At 42.5% G+C, this 21,456-nt stretch overlaps 1 long non-coding RNA gene, 2 other non-coding genes and 1 pseudogene across 3 annotated transcripts; 1 reads left to right on the top strand and 3 right to left on the bottom strand.

Moving 5' to 3' along the window:
• Positions 1-7,752: 7,752 nt before the first annotated feature.
• On the top strand, positions 7,753-19,294 carry LOC106606982 (fas-binding factor 1 homolog; annotated as a pseudogene).
• LOC106606990 (uncharacterized) lies at positions 18,690-20,790 on the bottom strand. Its single transcript, XR_001329150.2, has 6 exons — positions 20,595-20,790; positions 20,146-20,219; positions 19,783-19,818; positions 19,556-19,617; positions 19,225-19,287; positions 18,690-18,980 (listed from the first exon to the last, which is right to left on the bottom strand). It is a non-coding gene; the product is annotated as an uncharacterized lncRNA (long non-coding RNA).
• Positions 19,410-19,481, bottom strand: LOC123743611 (small nucleolar RNA R38). Its single transcript, XR_006770467.1, has one exon. It is a non-coding gene; the product is annotated as a small nucleolar RNA R38 (small nucleolar RNA).
• LOC123743612 (small nucleolar RNA R38) lies at positions 19,978-20,049 on the bottom strand. Its single transcript, XR_006770468.1, has one exon. It is a non-coding gene; the product is annotated as a small nucleolar RNA R38 (small nucleolar RNA).
• Positions 20,791-21,456: the final 666 nt, after the last annotated feature.

The raw sequence follows: 21,456 nt of genomic DNA on the forward strand, positions 1-21,456 counted from the left end.
TCATTTCCATCTGTTGTCTATTCCATTTGCACAACAGCATGTGAAATGTATTGTCAATCAGTGTTGCTTCCTAAGTGGACAGTTTGATTTCACAGAAGTGTGATTGACTTGGAGTTACATTGTGTTGTTTAAGTGTTCCCTTTATTTTTTTGAGCAGTATATTTTTGCTCAGTAAATAATTACTACTGTCTAAATAAAAATATTCAAAGTACTTCACCAGAGAGCATGACTTAGCCACACAGGATCATTAGCTTGTTTAAAAAGAAAAGCTATGGATAGTTTCAAATCACAAGTGTGTAAGCCTATGCTTATTTGGGAATCACGGAATTTGGCAACATGAACGGCAATATGTCTAGCTGATTGAGTTGCGTCTGTCAGTGACAAGCATCTAAATATGTGTGAAGATAATGTCTTGAGTATAATTTAAAATGTTGCAACAAGAAGGAGGGGAGGGGTGGGTGGAGAAGACATGTCTCTCTCCAGAAAGCATGCACTCAGCTCTCCAGAATGCGCTCAGTAGTCTCCTAACAATTATTGCGCATTAATTGTTTCATTATGTGAATTGTTTGTCCTTTGATTGTTCATTTTTTTATCAATTTCCCATTACATACAGTTGAAGTCGGAAGTTTACATACACCTCAGCCAAATACATTTAAATTCAGTTTTTCACAATTCCTGACATTTAACCCTAGTAAAAATTCCCTGTTTTAGGTCAGTTAGGATCACCACTTTATTTTAAGTATGTGAAATGTCAGAATAATAGTAGAGAGAATTATTTATTTCAGCTTTTATTTCTTTCATCACATTCCCAGTGGGTCAGAAGTTTACATACACTTAATTAGTATTTGGTAGCATTGCCTTTAAATTGTTTAACTTGGGACAAATGTTTTGGGAAGCCTTCCACAAGCTTCCCACAATAAGTTGGGTGAATTTTGGCCCATCCATCCTGACAGAGCTGGTGTAACTGAGTCAGGTTTGTAGACCTCCTTGCTCGATCACGCTTTTTCAGTTCTGCCCACACATTTTCTATAGGATTGAGGTCAGGGCTTTGTGATGGCCACTCCAATACCTTGACTTTGTTGTCCTTCAGCCATTTTGCCACAACTCTGGAAGTATGCTTGGGGTCATTGTCCATTTGGAAGACCCATTTGCGACCAAGCTTTAACTTCCTGACTGATGTCTTGAGATGTTGCTTCAATATATCCACGTAATTTTCCTACCTCATGATGCCATCTATTTTGTGAAGTGCACCAGTCCCTCCTGCAGCAAAGCACCCCCACAACATGATGCTGCTTCACGGTTGGGATGGTGTTCTTCGGCTTGCAATCCTCCCCCTTTTTCCTCCGAACATAATGATGATTATGGCATTATGGCCATAATGAGTCATTATGGCCAAACAGTTCTATTTTTGTTTCATCAGACCAGAGGACATTTCTCCAAAAAGTACGATCTTTGTCCCCATGTGCAGTTGCAAACTGTAGTCTGGCTTTTTTATTACAGTGGCTTCTTCCTTGCTGAGCGGTCTTTCAGGTTATGTCGATATCGGACTCGTTTTACTGTGGAAATAGATACTTTTGTACCTGTTTCCTCCAGCATCTTCCCAAGGTCCTTTGCTGTTGTTCTGGGATTGATTTGCACTTTTCGCACCAAAGTACGTTCATCTCTAGGAGACAGAACGTGTCTCCTTCCTGAGCGGTATGAAGGCTGCGTGGTCCCATGGTGTTATACTTGCGTACTATTGTTTGTACAGATGAACGTGGTACCTTCAGGCCTTTGGAAATTGCTCCCAAGGATGAACCAGACTTGTGGAGGTCTAAAAAAAAAATCCGAAGCCTTGGCTGATTTCTTTTGATTTTCCCATGATGTCAAGCAAAGAGGCACTGAGTTTCAAGATAGGCATTGAAATACATCCACAGGTACACCTCCAATTGACTCAAATGATGTCAATTAGCCTATCAGAAGCTTCTAAAGCCATGACATAATTTTATGGAATTTTCCAAGCTGTTTAAAGGCACAGTCAACTTAGTGTATGTAAACTTCTGACCCACTGGAATTGTGATATAGTGAATTATAAGTGAAATAATCTGTCTGTAAACAATTGTTGGAAAAATTACTTGTGTCATGCACAAAGTAGATGTCCTAACCGACTTGCCAATACTATAGTTTGTTAACAAGAAATTTGTGGAGTGGTTGAAAAACAAGTTTTAATGACTCCAACCTAAGTGTATGTAAACTTCCGACTTCAACTGTATGTCACCAGTAGGCCTAGAAAATGTCCCGTTAATCTCCAGTCATTTTGTTACATTAATATTTGTTAATGCATGTATTAATTACAGTAATTTACCGTTCTCATTCTCGGAATGGAAACGTTGTTTTCAAAGTTCACAACCTCCTACACTTGTGAGAAACAAGTTAATGTAGGAAAGTGCCCATTTGGCAATGTCTGATTTCTGATTGTCTTAACTCACTACGTCCACCCACAAATAAAATGAGATACTCAGAAATGTTTTCTTCACCTCAAACAGTATGTCAACAGTCTGTTTTTTTAACATCCATTGCAAATGATTTGAAATATTTTTGTTGAAACATCATTCCAACACCGCCAGCCTCCATAATCACCAAACCTTGGTGTGAAAGACCATAATATCATGATCTGATGATACCATATACAGTGCATTCGGAAAGTATTCAAACCCTTTGACTTTTTCCACATTTTGTTAGGTTGCAGCCTTATTCTAAAATAGATTAAATAGCTTTTTTCCCTCATCAATCTACACACAATACCCCATAATGACAAAGCAAAAACTGTTTTTTAGAAAAACAGAAATAACACATTTACGTAAGTATTCAGAACCTTTACTCAGTACTTTGTTGAAGCACCTTTGGCAACGATTACAGCCTTGAGTCTTCTTGGGTATGACGCTACAAGCTTGGCACATCTGTATTTGGGGAGTTTCTCCCATTCTTCTCTACAGATCCTCTCAAGCTCTGTCAGGTTGGATGAGGAACATTGCTACAGCTATTTTCAGGTCTCTCCGAGATGTTTGACCAGGTTCAAGTCTGGGCTCTTGTTTGGCCCCTCAAGGACATTCAGAGACTTGTCCCAAAGCCACTCCTGTGTTGTCTTGGCTTTGTGCTTAGGGTTGTTGTCCTGTTGGAAGGTGAACATTCACCCTGAGGTCCTGAGCGCTCTGGAGCAGGTTTTCATTAAGGATCGCTCTGTACTTTGCTCTGTTACTCTTTCCCTCAATCCTGACTAGTCTCCCAGTCCCTGCAGCTGAAAAACATCCCCACAGCATGATGCTCACACCACCATGCTTCACCGTAGGGATGGTGCCACGTTTCCTCCAGACGTGACGCTTGGCATTCAGGGGAAAGAGTTCAATCTTGCTTTCATCAGACCAGAGAATCTTGTCTTTAGGTGTCTTTCGGCAAACTCCAAGCGGGCTGTCATGTGCCTTTTACTAAGGAGTGGCTTCCGTCTGGCCACTCTACCATAAAGTCCTGATTGGTGGAGTGCTGCAGAGATGGTTGTCCTTCTGGAAGTTTCTCCCATCTCCACAGAGGAACTCTGGTGCTCTGTCAGAGTGACCATCGGGTTCTTGATCACCTCCCTCACCAAGGCCTTTCCCCCCCGATTGCTCAGTTTTCCCGGGCGGCCATTTCTAGGAAGAGTCTTAGGGGTTTCAAACTTCTTCCATTTAAGAATGATGGAGGCCACTGTGTTCTTCGGGACCTTCAATGCTGCAGAATGTTTTGGTGCCCTTCACCAGATCTGTGCTTTAACACAATCCTGTCTCGGACAATTCCTTTGACCACATGACTTGGTTTTTGCTCTGACATGCACTGTCAACTGTGGGACCTTATATAGACAGGTGTGTGCCTTTCCAAATCATGTCCAATCAATTGAATTTACCACAGGTAGACTCCAATCAAGGTTGTAGAACATCTCAAGGATGATCAATGGAAACAGGATGTACCTGAGCTCAAATGTGAGTCTCATAGCAAAGGGACCCATTGTCATTATGGGGTATTGTGTGTAAAATGATGAGGATTATTTTGGTATTTAATCCATTTTAGAATAAGGCAGTAATGTAACAAAATGTGGAAAAGGTCAAGGGGTCTGAATACTTTTTGAATTCCCTGTATCCAGTGGAAGAGTCATTAAAACAGCTGTATGTCCAGAGCTCACTGGCATGTAGGAAACTCTGAGGGCCTGGAACAGGCTAGTTGATCAAATGTTGCAAGTTAGCTACAGCTTCCAGCCACACCAAGTTGATGTTTTGATACAATGTGGCACTTCACTAGCAAGATAGATAGAAAGGGAGACAAACAGTCGGAATAGAAAGATGAATGTGATTGAAAGAAACAAAATTTTCATCAAGATATTTTCTGCTGTTTTTATTTGTCGGCTTTATGTATTTTACTTAGTTGACATGGAAGTTATAGGTCTACTGCTGCATTGGCCTATAGGCTATCTATGCGCTAATTTCTCTTGCCGCCAATGGACCACAGTGTATTAATTTGCCCGTATTTTAACTTTTAGATTTGTATGATTTTACTTCAGATTTTATGATTATCCACGTGAGAATGATTTTGAATAAAGAAAACGTTATTATTGAAATGAAACTGTTCCACAAAAATGCGCACATAAAAATAATCATAACTGTCACGCAGATCGGTAGAAATGGTATGATAAATTGTAAGCTTCCCCAAACTTGAAACTCAGGAGCTGCCTATGGGCTTCAATATAACACCAATAAAAAAATTATGAACGCGCAAGCACGTGCACACAGAGGAGGTCCAGTGAAAAAATGTGCCCACCTACGGATATCAAAGGCCGGTCCAACGGATTAATTCTGGCAACGGCACAATTCTGGCAACGGCCCTGGTGTGGAGTCTAAAGAAACAGTGCATGCATTTTTTTTGCGACTTGTATCCTAGCCCATAGGCTTATATGTTTTGATAATGTTTGTATCGCACCTAAAGTGTCCAAATAACCGCTAGAACGGGGTTGGAGAGCCCATAGCCTACAGAGCTTGTTGAAACATGTATTCTTATAAACCCAGTCATTGTGCAATTTCTTCTGAAAACAGAGTTTTGACTGGCCACTATTTATGTTGTATGTTTTAGGAAAACTTCCTGCATTTCAACACAGTTTGCCATGGGGCAGAGAGAAAAAAAAATCTGCAGTTTTATAATGCTATTCTACACATATTTTCATGAGTCTGAGAAAAATGTACAGTTAAGGTAGTTTTCTGCTACTCTTCACATTTTGCCAAGATGCTGAGAGAAAATGTTGCAGTTTTAAAGTGAAAATCTCACTTTTAAAAGTTCATATTCTGTAAACTCATACCCAAATAATGTTGACTCATCCTATACCTGTATTGGTGGCCAAAGCATGAATTTGAGAAAAAAACACCCCACCTCAAACTTGTATCTCAAACAGACCATTTAAAAAAATGCTTGCTATTTCCTCATAGAGGATGATGTCATCTTCCTTGAAGAGGATAAACTGGCCAATCAGCAGTCTTTATTTTTATTTAACTAGGCAAGTCAGTTAAGAACAAATTCTTATTTACAATGATGGCCTAGTAACAGTGGGTTAACTGCCTTGTTCAGGGGTAGAACAACAGATTTTTACCTTGTCAGCTCAGGGATTCGATCTAGCAACCTTTCAGTTACTGGCCCAACGCTCTAACCACTAGGTTACCTGGTCTACTCGCAATAATAATTTTAATGACTGGTATACGCCCACACCATTCTGCTGTTGGGGGTATATATATACACACACACACACACACACACACACCACACACACACACACACACACGCACGCACACACACACACACGCACACGCACACACACATGCACACAGAGAAAATTATCAGAGCACAAGGTGAGACCCAGATGCAGACACAGGAGGCAGATGGTTGGAGTCTTAGATGTTTATTGATCCAAAAAGGGGTAGGCAAGAGAATGGCCGTGGACAGGCAAAAGGTCAAAACCAGTTCAGAGGTCAGGAGGTACAGAGTGGCAGGCAGGCTCGAGGTGAAGGCAGGCAGAATGGTCAGGCAGGCGGGTAAAGAGTCCAGAAACAGGCAAGGGTCAAAACCGGAAGGACTAGCAAAAAAGAGAATAGAGAAGGCAAGCGACCGGGAAAAACCCGGTGGTTGACTTGGACATATAAGACCAACTGGCACAGAGAGACCGGAAACACAGGGATAAATACACTGGGGAAAACAAGCGACACCTGGAGGGGGTGGAGACAAACACACAGACAGGTGAAACAGATCAGGGTGTGACAGAAAAGCTGCTTTTTAATATACATAATAATAAAAAAAAATTGGAAGGAAAATTATTTCACTCATATTGTAATTAATTATAGGGGGGGGGGAAATCGAGCTGTTCTGAATATTGGAGTCGCATCATGCAGCCTTAGAAATCTCTAGCCCCTTTAATAATTAAAAATTGGATGTAATAAATGAATCACTAGTCACTTTAAACAATGTTACTTTATATAATGTTTACATACCCTACATCTCATATGTATATACTGTACTCTATACCATCTACTGCATCTTGCCTATGCCGTTCAGCACAAGCATTTCGCTACACTCGCATTAACATCTGCTAACCATGTGTATGTGACCAATAACATTTGATTTGATTTGATTTAGAATGTATTAGAAATCAAAACATACAGCTTAAGGTTTGTATTACAACTAAAGTTGCATAAATAATTAAGCATATAGGAGGACCTGTTTCAAATGATCACTTTGTTAACTGTGCTCAATACAGAATAGCAGCACGTGCGCACTCCCTCTGAAATCGTTTGGGGAAAATATATTTTCTATTTTATTCAGCAATATTCAATTGTATTCCTCTTACTATAAAATAATGCCATGGGAATTATAAGCAAACCTTGTCTGCTAAATGAACTAGTGTAGCCTACAGCCATATTGCATAGCCAGATCAGGACCTAACATAAGGACAACTCAGAATATGCTTTTCTGTTCTTCTGAAATAGGCAACATTTTCTTCATATCATCATTTTCTTTAGACCTGTCTAAAATAAATAATAGATTGATTGTAATGTGTAGGCTATATTAAATGGATTTGTTAAGAGATTTTTTTTTATGTAGATGTTCCAAAGGTCTGCAACAGTGGCTTGTAGGCTATGCGTGGAAGCCTATGTACGCTAAATGTGTTTATGTTAATTAACGGTCAATTACCGTGAGACCGGCAGTTATTTGCATGACAATTACCGTCTGACACAATTTCATGATCTCTACTGCCCTACTTGTTAGGAGTTCAAATAGAATTGGTTTGATCCCACCTCACAAACCTATGTGCTCTGTGTTGTTGGTGCTGGAATGGGAAGGGGACAAGATGCTTTGCATGTAACCAATACATTTTTCAAGATCTATAACTTTCAAATACAAAACGCAGCATCATATGATGCAAAATGCATTTGTATTTCTGTATTTTGAAAGTTATATACAGTCCATCACCACCACTGACTGAATGCTTAGCTATGTAGACCCATTAACAATGTTGTTATATAATCAGTTACTTCGCTTATGTACACCAATACTGACCTGCAATTATACACAAAGTATTTAGCTAGATAAAAACAATATTTGTTATTCTATATTCTGCTCTTTTGTACAATAATATATCTTGATATCTTGAAATGTTCTAACCTGAAACGCCACCTAGTGGTGACCAAACAGAATGTTTACCAATAATTCACTGAAAATGCTACAACAGAGGAACCTGCGGGTAAAAGCATATGGATTGGTATTTTATTAACTTAAATTGAGGGGTGGTTAGATTTACTCTAAATATTTAAGTTAGTATTCAGTCATTCAACCTGGTCAATCAGAGGGAGTACGTTTAGCTACACAGTTAATGCATTCCTGATGAGACAACCGCCTTTCCATGTCATTTGAATGTAGCTAGTGCTGGTGGTAACGTTACAACACCTAGCTGAGTCCACACTCAGCATTATTTGTTCGTTGTTTCTAAATGCTTAAAAGGTAGCTAGTGACCAAATATACTAGCTAAAGTTTGTGAAAGAATAGCTACAGACAGTAGCTTCTAGTCATCTAGCCAAAGCAAATTTGCAGACTTGTTGGGATTTCCCTTCGTTGTGGTTACCAATAGTCACCATGACGCTTTACTTTAGCTAGTTAGCTAACATTAGCTAATTAAATTTGCTCAGATTTAACGCTGCTGCAGTCAGAGAAATATCATAGTAAGTATCGTATACTATCTAAATCAAGATACGAGTCATTAATCACACGTTTCCTCATACATTCTTGGTAATTCTGCAAGATCAACCCTCTTAAGATGTAATAGTGCTCAGTATAGGTTGTTGAGAGCTAGCTAATTCCCCGCAACAAGATAGCTTCTAGTTAAAGCTTCTAGTTTATTCAAGTGCCAGTCACCCCCATTGACTGCAGTGAAATTTGTTTTAAAACTCCTAACCTGGGTGGGTATAATTTATGGAACGTTCCAACAGGAATCTGTTCCAGAAACTTCGTAAATAACAAAGTTGTATAGCGGCCGAATAAGGTACCTGGTAGGGAGTGGGCTATGTCATTAAGTTTTTCACTCACCACGTTTATTCCGAAAAATGTCTGTCCTCACTCTGGTAGCCTATGGACAAACATTAAGAATAAGCTATGTGGTGAGTTGATGCCTATTCGACACCTAGTTAGCAAGGTGAATGTATCGTGCTACTTTGTATGCGTTGTTTGGCAATCTTGTATTTTACGACGTTTTTGTAACAGATTCCTGTTGGAAAGTTCCACAAATTAAACCCACCCCCTATCCTATCCTATGTGTTCATAATCGATACAGGCTAAACAGAAGAAAGGACAGAAGAGTAAGTCCCTCTGATGTTGTTATTTACCTATTTAAATCCTGCACAATACAACTTGAATGGAGCTCACATTCAATATTATGTTTTTGTACTACAGGTTCAATTGATGATATGTTAGGAGACATGTTGGGAGATGATGGTATGTAATTACATCCCTACAACAGATCTATGACCATTCAAACTGACACATCATTAGTATAATATACTGTACGTACACACTGTGTAGTGATGGTAAAGTTTTCCTGTTTATTTGTACAGATTTCCCAGTGAAGGCCAAACTCTGGCCCGTGAAGCAGGCAGACTAGGACCTCCTCTACCATCACGCAGTGGAAAACGGTGAGTTAACTGGGACTGAAATAATGTACTGCCAGATCAGAGAGTAGTCTCAACTCTTTCTTTCCTGACTATTTAGATAGCAAGCAGACTGTGACAGTATCTGCTAATTCTATGCGTTTCTGCTCTCCAGCTCACTATTGGGCGACGACGACTTCTTCAGCAAACTTGCTGAGGAAGCTGAAAATGATGAGGTGAGTTGGCAAGTCATACATTGAGTATGGTAGGGAGGCAGTTGACTATGTTTTCCTTCATATACATCTTTTATATTCATTTCCAATCCAAGGTTCTGATGTTTCTGAGGCTGATCCCACAGCCTTACTGGAGAGTATGAAGGTAATGATGCCTTGTTCTAATGACAAATCCCCAGGGAGTAAGACTCCAGGCTTTATGTGTGAACGTTCATAACCCAGCTGTGTCTGTTCTATCCTTACATAGGACATAGATGATATGGACGCTGATCTCTTTGGATCAAAGAAAAAGCCCAGTTCAGCCCCAGCTCAGATTAAAGGCTCCGGCATTGGAGGACCTACGAAAAATCCTCCTAAATCAGGAAACAAGTTAAAAGGAGGAGGAATCTCAGATGAGCCAGACATTGAGGAGAAGAAGCCAAGTTCTGCTCCTGCATCGACAGCACGTGGCTACAAAAGGTTCAGCTTCACTAGTGAGCTGACTGTCCTGTCTGGGTCTTTGGCTAGTCTGGCTACACCATTGGTTATCAATGACCCGAGCCACCAAATTATTATTAATACAATGCAAATATACATAATTGTACATTATTTCTCCCTATTGCTGCATTGCTTCAGATGACGTTCTTGCCCCAACAACTGACACAAAAGGTACCAAAGCTAACAGTTGGACCCATGTATAGACCAAAAAATATCAGGTCAACTGTAAAATCTATTAGAGTGGCCCTAAGTGTAGAGTTCTTAACACCATAAAGCATATCGATATCAAACCAGTATCCCCAGCTCTGGTATCGTATCTGTTGTCTACAGACTTTGATGACCCTTTGGCTGACCTGTTAGATGATCTACCCATAGAAGACAAAAATGAGCCAAAAATCATCAAAAAAGCTCCTCCAGAGAAATCAGTGCTCCCCCCAGACTCCCCTATCATAAAGAAACAGGTTGGTGAACTTTTTGTGTTTTATTTGAGAATTTATACATTGTAACATATACAAAAAAAGAGAGAGACAGAAAATATCAAATGCATATATTTCTCGTATAGCCTCACCAGCTCCAGTTCCAAAGAAGCGGGACGAGCTTACATTTGATGATGACGAAGATGACCTAATGGATGCATTGGGGTTTGGGGAGAGTCCCAAAGAGAGCCTTAAGAAGAATGAGACCGTGCTCATACCAAAGAATGAGAGGTAGGGTCTCAAATGCCTCAGTCAACATAAGTTCCAACCAAGGCTATCACAAAACCTATGGACTATGATAAACCCAACAAAAAGTTCATTTGAAATGCACCCTCCCTATTCCTCTGTGCTGACTGTCTCTAGCAGCAGTGAGCTCCCTCAAAGAGCACGCACCAGGCTAGATGAGATTCTGGGGCGTGGGACGTCCCCTCGCCTTCTGGAGCGCCCTCTAACAGGGGAGAGGAAGGACCCTCCGCAGCAGCAGGAAAATCAGAAGCATCATCAGGAGACCCCCACTACTAAAGGTAGCTAACACTCCATGTTTTTGTATTTAAAGTGTGATATAGTATTCTTGAATGAATTAAATGAGAGTTGATGTTTCCCTTTGTCAGACCCCTTCCTAGAAGAAGACCTGACGTTTGGTTCCTATCAGCCTACACTGGTCACTACACCTGAGGGACGCCACTCATGCAGACAGTCGGTCAGGTAAGTCAGAGCTGTAGCAGAAGCCCTCCTCATAGTTTGTTTTGGTCAATGCCTGGATCAATGCTTAGTTGGGTCAATAAAAAGTCCATCATATTTAGATATAATCTGAGTTCCTGAAGCTTATCTATGTCAGCTACTGGACCAGAGTGTATGACAAAGGAAATGGCCACCATCATAGATTAGCCACTCCTTTTCAGATTCTCCACTGAGGACAACAGTGCCTCTTCTCCTGAGAAGAAACCCAAACCCATCACCCCCACGCTCACTCCTACCTTTCCCCGGCCTGCTGCAGACTGGCTGGGGCGCTCGCAGGATGATGATGATGAGGAGGAAGAGAAGGAAGAGCCCCCACCTGTACCAGAACCCTTGAAGACCCCCTCTTCGTCAGTGGGAAGCAAACCCTCCTCGTCTGGCAACCGCATTCCACAGCCATCGACAAAGACTCCAAACACCTCCTTCAAATCCCCCAAACCAGTAGGACCCAGTGTAGAGGTCTCTGCAAGCCAAAAGGACAAAGATGATTGGCTATCAGGGGCATTGAGCAGGAAGAAGACTCAATCATCCGCACGGTCAGAGGAAAAGAGGACAACCCAGAAAGACGTTCTGGGGTTTGGAGACGAGGTGGATCTGGAGTCGTTTCTCAGGTAAGGCCAGGAATAGGGTACTCTACAGTGAAGGCTGGGTCATACTACCAGAGTTCTAGAGAAACACCTACATTAGAAGCGACTGCTTACATCTCAGTATGTTGACATTGATTGTCTGTTAATTCCTCAGCAAACGTGGTTCTTCACCAGCTTCCAGGAGGAAAGATGCATCCACCCCCAACAAGGAACCAGGGTATGATCAACCTTAATCTAAATAGCTGTGATGTATAATATCTATCACTGCAATATTGCCCCAGTGAGCTATATGAGTTCTGGTGCTTTTGGACATTGAGGTCAGGATTATGTTCCTTCTCTTCAAGAGATTCTCCTCTGCCCAGGGAGCCCTCCCACAGACAGCCCAGCCCTACTGCTCATTCTACCCCAGTGAGAGAGGACCAGTTCAGGCCTGGTATGTTACTCACTCCCGTCTTATAGGACCCAGCTAACCATGTCTATTTTCCCTCTACGTTGTGCTATTTAACTTTTACCTCACGGGAAGCATCTTTTATAACAAACATGTTTTGTTTTTCCAAGCCAAGTCTCTTTCTAGTCATTTGGCTGACCCAGAGCCTACTAGAACGTCTACCCCTATCCCAACTGACCCTCCTGAGCAGACACAGGAAACCAATCACACATTCACTAGTGACCCAGCTGAGCCAGTAGGGACAAAGAGTCATGCCCAGCCCCGACCAGCTCATTACACTGCCGAAGAAACTGAGCCTATCAGGCAGAATTCACACACAGACCACACCCCTCACTCACCAACACCTAAGACCCGTACTGAGCTTGTCTCACATCCACAACCCACAGTCCTGTCAAAGGCACACATCAGCTCTCCCCTCCCCATAGATACCAGTCCACTCATCTCCTCCACAATAGTCATCCAACATCCACCCACCAAACCTCAGCCTTTCCCTTCCTCGGTACTAGTCTCCCCCTTTCTATCCACAGCGATGTCTGCTAGAGTAGGCTTCTATCCTGACCAGACCCCTCTCCCCTGCCAACCTCTGCTACCATTAGCTTCCCCTTGCCCCAGCAGTACCATCCACCAGCCCTGCAGGATCACAGGGAGCCAGGATGGCCAAGTCAAGCAGAGCTACCCCCTAACTACCCTGCCCAGCCATGGCAGTCTATGTCTGGCCCCATGCCCCATGCTATGATGCCTGCCTCTATGCAGTGTGGGTACTCTTAGGGAAACATAGGGATAGCTTATGGACAGTAGTCATTTTGAATAACTTTCTAACTATATTTGTATTTCTAATAGTTATGCCTCTAGTTTCTTATCAATCACTGTCATTGATGATGGGCAGATTGTCATGATTGACACATAATGTTCCTGGTTTCCCAGTGCCACAGCAAAGCCAGATGCAGAACACTGCACCTGTTGTCCAACCACAGGTATGTAGAGGCCTTTCTAGTTTTCGTTTATATGCCCTAATGTCATTATGGAGGATTTGTGTTTGGAAACCATAAGTCACTTATTTAACTCTTCCTCTCTTTTAAACAGGTGTCTCATTCAGCCAACCGTTTGCAACAACTCTTACTACAACAGCAGCAGGTAAAACAAATCTCCAATCACAATTACCTTTTCATTTGATGGAAACACTTCGCATTTCATTCGTTTGACTAATGTGAACACCGATATCTCAGGTTATATCAGATGTTCTCTTTTGAGACTCTTCGGTAACTTGACTTTGGTATCCGTCTGTGTCCGTAGTTTGAGTCCCAGCTGCTGGGGTTAGGGGGAGCTGTGGATGTAGCTGGGCTGCAGAGACAGAAGAGAGAGACTGAGAAGCAGAATGGACATCTAGCTTTACAGGCCCGCATCATCAAACTGGAGGGACAGGTATCTATCAACTGTCTTTTTGACAGTGATCTTCCTCTTTCTGCCTCTTCCATAAACAACATTCGGCTCTGACTACGGCGTCTTCTCTTCCAGGTGAGATCTCTACAGCTGGAGCTAGACCAGAACCAGATGTTGCTGGAGAGTGTTCAGCAGAGACACGACAGGAATGCGAGGACCTAGCAGAGCGCCTAGCCACCATCACACATATAGCTGAACAGGAGCGTATGGAGCTGCAGGCACAGCACCAGCGCAGACTGGCCCAAACCCAGCAGGACAGAGACCGAGAGGTGGAGCGACTCAGAGACCTACAGAGGTAGGGGGCTGAAAGATACCACATTAGAGAACAAGAGATTGTGTCCATGCCTGTATTTTCTCCCTAAAGCCCAGCTATTTTCACTGCTTGTGGCTAAAAGAATGTATGTTATCTTTATATTTCCATAATCTACCTTAATTCTTTCTTTGTCACGGTTTCCTTCCTCTAGGAAGTCTATTTTGGAGATGAAGAAAGACCACAAGGATCAGGTCCAGAGGCTGAAGAGATTGAAGGATGAGGAGATTGATGCTGTGACCAGTGCCACATCACAAAGCAGGTCACACATGCATTTCTACTCAATACTAATTTTTAACCATACTCTGCTTAATCGCCAACCTTTGCATAAGAATTATACAGAGGACATGCTACATGTAACCAAACTCGTAACTTACTACAAGTTGACATCATATAGCCTCTCTCATTCTGTGTATTGGTGTTGTAGGTCCCTGACAGTGGTGATTGAGCAGATGGAGCTTTTCTCCCACAGGCTGGGGGACCCTTTGTCTCGGGTGGAGAGCACCCACGAGAACACAGCCCAGGGGCTGGAGCAGGGGGCACGGCAGAGAGACGAACAGCTCCGAGGCATCATACCACTACTCAGTTTTATGAAAAGAAAACAATGATTTTCATAATGCAGTAGTTTCTATTTATTTTCCCTTCAGTCAGTGAGAATGTCATGACGTTATGTGAAAGTCAGCTTGTCTACTCGTTTCAGTGATGCAGGACCGTCTGGGCCAGCAGCAGAGGGCCATGGCAGAGGAGAGAACAAGGCTTAAAGAAGTCATCGCCAAGATGGACACCCAGCTGGCTGAGCAGCAGAGGCAACTAGAGAAGGTCAGGAGTCACTCAGAGGTTAGGTCTTTGTCGACTGTGCTTCTATCACAGGTCGTCATTGTAAATACGATTCTCCTTAATTGACTTACTTGTATAAATAAAGGTAAAATAAAAATGTTGCCATGTCACTCTGGGGAAAAAATGGGATTGTAAAGGAAAAAGTGTCTTGAGTGACCCATTTGAGGTCTTGTGTGTCAACACAGGGCTCCAGACTAACGTTTTCAGTTGGTGGCACCATGCCCCTACATTTTTTGGGGCAGTTTCACAATAGAACACATTTGAGGCACCATCTTATAAAATCATTCACAATGCTTTATCATCATATATGCAGTCACTAACTATACATTCATGTACATACTATCTCAATTGGGCTGACCAACCAGTGCTCCCACACATTGGCTAACCGGGCTATCTGAATTGTGTCCCGCCACCCCCTCTTTTACGCTACTGCTACTCTCTGTTCATCATATATGCATAGTCACTTTAACCATATCTACATACTACCTCCATCAGCCTGACTAAGCGGTGTCTGTATGTAGCCTCGCTACTTTTATAGCCTGTCTTTTTACTTACCTATTGTTCACCTAATACATTTTTTGCACTATTGGTTAGAGCCTGTAAGTACGCATTTAACTGTAAGGTCTACAGTCGTGGCCAAAAGTTGAGAATGAGACATTAATTTCCACGAAGTTTGCTGCTTCAGTGTCTTTAGATATTTTTGTCAGATGTTACTATGGAATACTGAAGTATAATTACAAGCATTTCATATGCATCAAAGGCTTTTATTGACAATTACATGAAGCTGATGCAAAGAGTCAATATTTGCAGTGTTGACCCTTCTTTTTCAAGACCTCTGCAATCCGCCCTGGCATGCTGTCAATTAACTTCTGGGCCACATCCTGACTGATGGCAGCCCATTCTTGCATAATCAATGCTTGGAGTTTGTCAGAATTTGTGGGGTTTTGTTTGTTCACCCACCTCTTGTGGATTGAACATAAGTTCTCAATGGGATTAAGGTCTGGGGAGTTTCCTGGCCATGGACCCAAAATATCAATGTTTTGTCCCCGAGCCACTTAGTTACCACTTTTGCCTTATGACAAGGTGCTCCATCATGCTGGAAAAGGCATTGTTCGTCACCAAACTGTTCCTGGATGGTTGGGACAAGCTGCTCTCGAAGGATGTGTTGGTACCATTCTTTATTCATGGCTGTGTTAGGCAAAATTGTGAGTGAGCCCACTCCCTTGGCTGAGAAGCAACCCCAACATGGTCTCATAATGCTTTACTGTTGGCATGACACGGGACTGATGGTAGCGCTCACCTTGTCTTGCTTGCTGCCCTTCTCGACACCAGGCCATCCTCCAAAAATCTTCACCTCACTGTGCGTGCAGATGCACTCACACCTGCTGCCATTCCTGAGCAAGCTCTGTACTGGTGGTGCCCCAATCCCGCAGCTGAATCAACTTTAGGAGACGGTCCTGGCGCTTGCTGGACTTTCTTGGGCACCCTGAAGCCTTCTTCACAACAATTAAACCGCTCTCCTTGAAGTTCTAGATGATCCGATAAATGGTTGATTTAGGTGCAATCTTACTGGCAGCAATATCCTTTCCTGTGAAGCTTTTTTGGTGCAACGCAATGATGACGGCACGTGTTTCCTTGCAGGTAACCATGTTTGACAGAGGAAGAACAATAATTCCAAGCACCACCCTCCTTTTGAAGCTTCCAGTCTGTTATTCAAACTCAATCAGCATGACAGAGTGATCTCCAGCCTTGTCCTCGTCAACACTCACCTGTCTTAACGAGAGAATCACTGACATGTCAGCTGGTCGTTTTGTGGCAGGGCTGAAATGCAGTGGAAATGTTTGAGGATTCAGTTCATTTGCAAGGCAAAAAGGGACTTTGCAATTTATCTGATCACTTTTCATTACATTCTGGGGTATATGCAAATTGCCATCATACAAACTGAGGCAGCAGACTTTGTGAAAATGAATGTGTCATACTCAACTTCTGGCCACGACTATACACCTGTTGTATTCTGCGCATGTGACTGATTAAGTGTAACAGATGTAATTCAATAAATAAGTACATCTAACATGTCCAAGCAGGAATTGAGGATGAACAAATTCATGGTTTAATCCACCCAAAAAATGTAATGTTTTGATTGAGGTGACCAGGTAGCATGTGCAGCTCGCACCAGTGCCACCAATAAGTCAAAGGGTCACAATATTATATTCACAGAGGTTTAGTCTTAATTTGCATAAATGGTTAGCCTTTCCTTCCATTTCCCCAGAATGTTAAATATGATGATTGTGTTGTAGGAGCGCTGGAGAGTGAATGCAGAACAGGCTAAGGCCGACTCATCTCAGAGAAACCTGGTCGAGGAGAGACGCTCTAACTCAGCACATCAGCATGGAGAGAGAGGAGCTGGAGAGGGCAAAAGTAAGACAAATACTGAGGGAGAAGTGGTTAAAGATGTCTGCCAGATCCTTACTCAAGTATTTCCCAACCCTGGTCCTCAAGTACCCCATACAGTACACCTGATTCAACTAATCATCAAGCCCTGAATGAGGTGTACTGTTGGTGGTACTGGAGGACCAGGGTTGGGAAACACTGACTTAGAAGACCCCTACTCCCCTCCATGTCTAGAGTGCCCTGTTGGAGGAGCAGCAGGTAATGCTGTGCAGAGGAGGAAGCTGGCGGCTGAGTGGACCCAGTTCCACACCCAGGAGAAGCAGAGGCAGGACCGGGCGGCCAGCCGGGCACTGGAGAGGGATGCCCACAGAGAGGGCTCCATCATCAGCATGGCACAGCAGACTAGGGGCTAGGATAGGACAAGAGGCTTGTATGTCTAGCATTGTCGCATGCAAACTGCCAGCGTTTTACCATGTTCAGGCAATGGAGTTCACTTAACCCAATCATATTTCACTCACTTGATCTCAAGCAATTGAGCTTTGAAACAGGCTGTCTTCTGTAATCACCAGGAACAGGTGGAGCTAAAGCAGCATGAGGCAGCTGTAGCATGGGAGAGGGAGGCTCTGGACAGGGAAAAGGAGAGGCTAAGTGGTACAGGCCTGCAGCTGAAGACACGTGCCCAGGAGGTAGAGGCCTTCAGCAAGGTCTGGACCACAACCTCATCACTAATAGCTAGCTATTGGGTTGACAGTAATGTATATAAATCATTGGGTGTATGCGATAGTGGAGGTAGCACAATGTTGTGACTGGGCGCCCTGCTTCGGTATTTGCAGCTGGCATAAGAAAAATATTAGGGGGAGAAGGCCCTACAGGAGTCCAGACAGGTGGTGACTGAGCACCAGGCTGAGGAGCATCCACTCCCAGATGGAGAGACTGAGACAACACGAGCAGCACCTCCATCAGGTCAATAAGTTGGGTATACCAGCCAATCTCCCACCAGCCTCTGCTGGTACACATCAGGAACAGCGCATTATGGTTGGAATGGTTCCATTCCAGCCAGTCCTCCTATAGCGCCTTTGAATTGTGTACAAATCACATCCAGAGTCATGTAAATGTTAGTGTGTCAACTAACCATTTCCCCTTCTGCAGGAGAATGAAGATGACTGAGCAGCGTAGAGAAATGGAGACTCAAACACAGCCTCCCAATCACTCCTTTCCCTCAATCTATGGCCCCTATATTCACAGGTGGGCTGAGCCTTTTACAGATTTTTCCCCCCCCCACCGAATTAACACAGAACAGCATATTTTAAATATTGCAGACCAGTGTTGACAGTACCTCAGATGGCTTCCACCAAGGCTGTTCACCAGCCCTCACCCCTGTTCTTTAGTCCAGATTGGCCCTGCTCAGGCACACAGCAGAGAAGGTAACTAATGCATTACTAACCAAATCAAGTGCTTACAATCGGTTTAAAGTTGAACAGTTTGAGCCAATTTCAGAGGGCCAAAGCAGTTAACAGAAGTCACCTTTGAAATTTACCCTAGATGTTCTACTAAAGACGGAACAAGCAGATTGTTTCAAAATCTTTATTGTAGATAAATGTACTCGTTTAATCTTCTTAGGATTGTAACTTTCTGCAGGATGAGCAGTTCTTCCTGGACACTCAAGAAAGCACCTTACAATTCAGCCTTTCACACTGATTAACTGGGGCTTAGAGCCCTGTGACTTTCTGGTTTTAAGTACGCCATTAAACTTGACATTGTCTAATGTTTGCATTGAACTAGTTTATTTTAGTCAGTCACTGATCCTTCGGTGAATTTCAGTTCTTGAGTCCTGTCCTTGGCACATCTTTGACCCCATTACCTAAAATGAAAAACATCTAGTAAGCCAAGGAAGGCCTCCAGCAGTCAACTGTTACCTTATAAAACCAGAAAGTGAGTACATATGGATCTCCCATCAAGCCTCAGGGGTTTCTATAAGTCAACACTGCTTTTCAGACAGGGATAACATGTTTCATCACAGGCTTGTTACCCTCTTCACATCTGCGCCACCATTACTCATACCATTTAATTATCAACCATGAGACTAATTCAGTTCATGTAGTTACCTGATCTGATTCCAATGGCATTACTTGCTGTATTTTCAGGCGTTCACATCCAGGTTGGCAGACCTGTAGAGAATAACAATCAAATGTCCTCTTGACCCTAAGGCACTATAAACATTTGAAATATTAATACATGTTCATCGTGGTAATCCTTTAATGAATCATTATCCCATAATTTCAATCTCCCATCAAGTCTCAGGGGTTTCTATAGGTCAACACTGTTGTTCAGACAGGGATAACTTGTTTCATCACAGACTTGCTACTACACCCTCCACAGATTGAACACCGTTACTTAGCAATCTGACCATCACTTAATGTCCAAAGCAGTGGTTACCTGCTCTAATAGGAGTAACTTCATTGGAACATTTTCATGGGATCACACCCAGGTTGGCAGACCTGTAAAGAAATTACCATGTTCGGTTCGCATTACCACAACAGTCAAAAGCATTCTTTCACATTCAGGGCTGTGCATTTCTCCGAGCATCTTCAGTGAGAAGTAAAACTAATCAATGTCTCCATTTGAGTCACAAGAGACCATAGAGGTTCTAGCTAAGTACTTACCAAGCAACTGTCCCTTCACCCTCTGAGGCCACAACACTACAAGAAAGGGTATGAATTAGTCCATTACTGCACGACTTCAATTAATAATCTTGCTATGCAACATGGCTACATATAACCTTGAGAAACTACGCCAGACAATACTGTCACTCAACTGACTACTACCAAAACGTACCCATTCAAATCATGAGTCTTTCATCAAGCCTCAGGGGTTTCAGTAGGTCAACACTGTTGTTCAGACAGGGATAACTTGTTTCATCACAGGCTTGTTAATTAAGTTAGGTAGACACTTCAGACCTGTTCAAATCTGACTGTCAAACTGACCAATTTAAAACTGGTCAAACGTAATCATGGAGATGGTTTTACCTCTTGAGTGCGATGCGCATAGGATTTCTGACGTCAATCCACGTGAGTTAAGATGGGAGTCAATTCAAACGGCTCTGAAAGATGCAAACAAAGATCAGACCGATACATAGCTAACCACATGCAATAAGATACAATCTACAGTGTTTCCGCGCTAGTAAATTAATCATAAGTGTGCCGCAAATGTTGAAGCAGACCACGTTCCCACACCTCAGGCGATCTGCACAGTGATTACTAAACAAAATCCCAACACTAACTAAAACCCGTTATGTGATAAGAAAAATCAGGTAACGTATGTTCGAACCTGATCTACAGAAACACCAGGGTTCTTGAATGTTATTTAAACAGGCCAGGCCTAGACTTCTGGTTAGAAAGTTAGCTAACGTTAGCTTGACATGTGGCTAGCAGTTAGCCAACTAGCTACTTCAGCACGGCTAACAGTGGTCACTTACAATTTACACTCACGGTGGCTGGTCGACACTGGAGTTCGTAGAGTGTCTTTGAAACATTTTGCTACGAGTTGATGCAAATAGTTACCCCCAAAACCGAAAAATAAATATTCTGCCGGATACATATTCTCTGCACTACATACTTTCGAAAGACTGAAATTGTGTTTATGGTAGGTTTTTATACCTTTCAATACGTCATACACCCATGTGACCAATCTTGGACCAGTAGGGAGTGAGTTTTGAATTTCCCAGAGCAGACCTCAAGTGGCGCACATATCAGGAAGGCTACTTACTCAGCCGTCGGGTGACTTCATGTTTTAATCAGTGGTTGCAATCTGTCTCACTGAATGCACCTATTAATACATATTTGTGATTTCATTTACATATTTTTCTTCTTTCTTTGCCCTCTGTTGCAAGCCAGTGTCCCTTGGTGCACATTTATGCACGTGTGGCACACTGGGGGGCATAAACTCCAGGACATAGCAGGCATATATCCGACTGTGAAATAATAATGGAAATATATATACCGGTAGTCTAGACCTAAATGATTGAACAACATGGGATATTCCATATAGCCTACAAATAGACAAATGAGAGCCTTGGTTTGAAAATACCTAATTGCATTTAGTGAGGCTATAAGAGAGTAATCAATCTAAAGCATTGCATCTCGTCTTTCCTAATAATATTCTAACATCAATAGATCGTATTATTTGCTACTGGTAAAATAGGGCCTTGAAGTAGCCTAGCCTATTCATTATCCACGAGGTAAATAGCAAAGCGGTAAATACGCCTAACTGATCAACAATGTAACCAGTAGCCTGCAGCAAAATGGGTTATGGTAATATTTGCTCAAGATGCAAAACAT

The sequence above is a fragment of the Salmo salar genome, chromosome ssa06 (genome assembly GCF_905237065.1).
Source record: "Salmo salar chromosome ssa06, Ssal_v3.1, whole genome shotgun sequence".
NCBI classification, from domain to species: domain Eukaryota; kingdom Metazoa; phylum Chordata; class Actinopteri; order Salmoniformes; family Salmonidae; genus Salmo; species Salmo salar.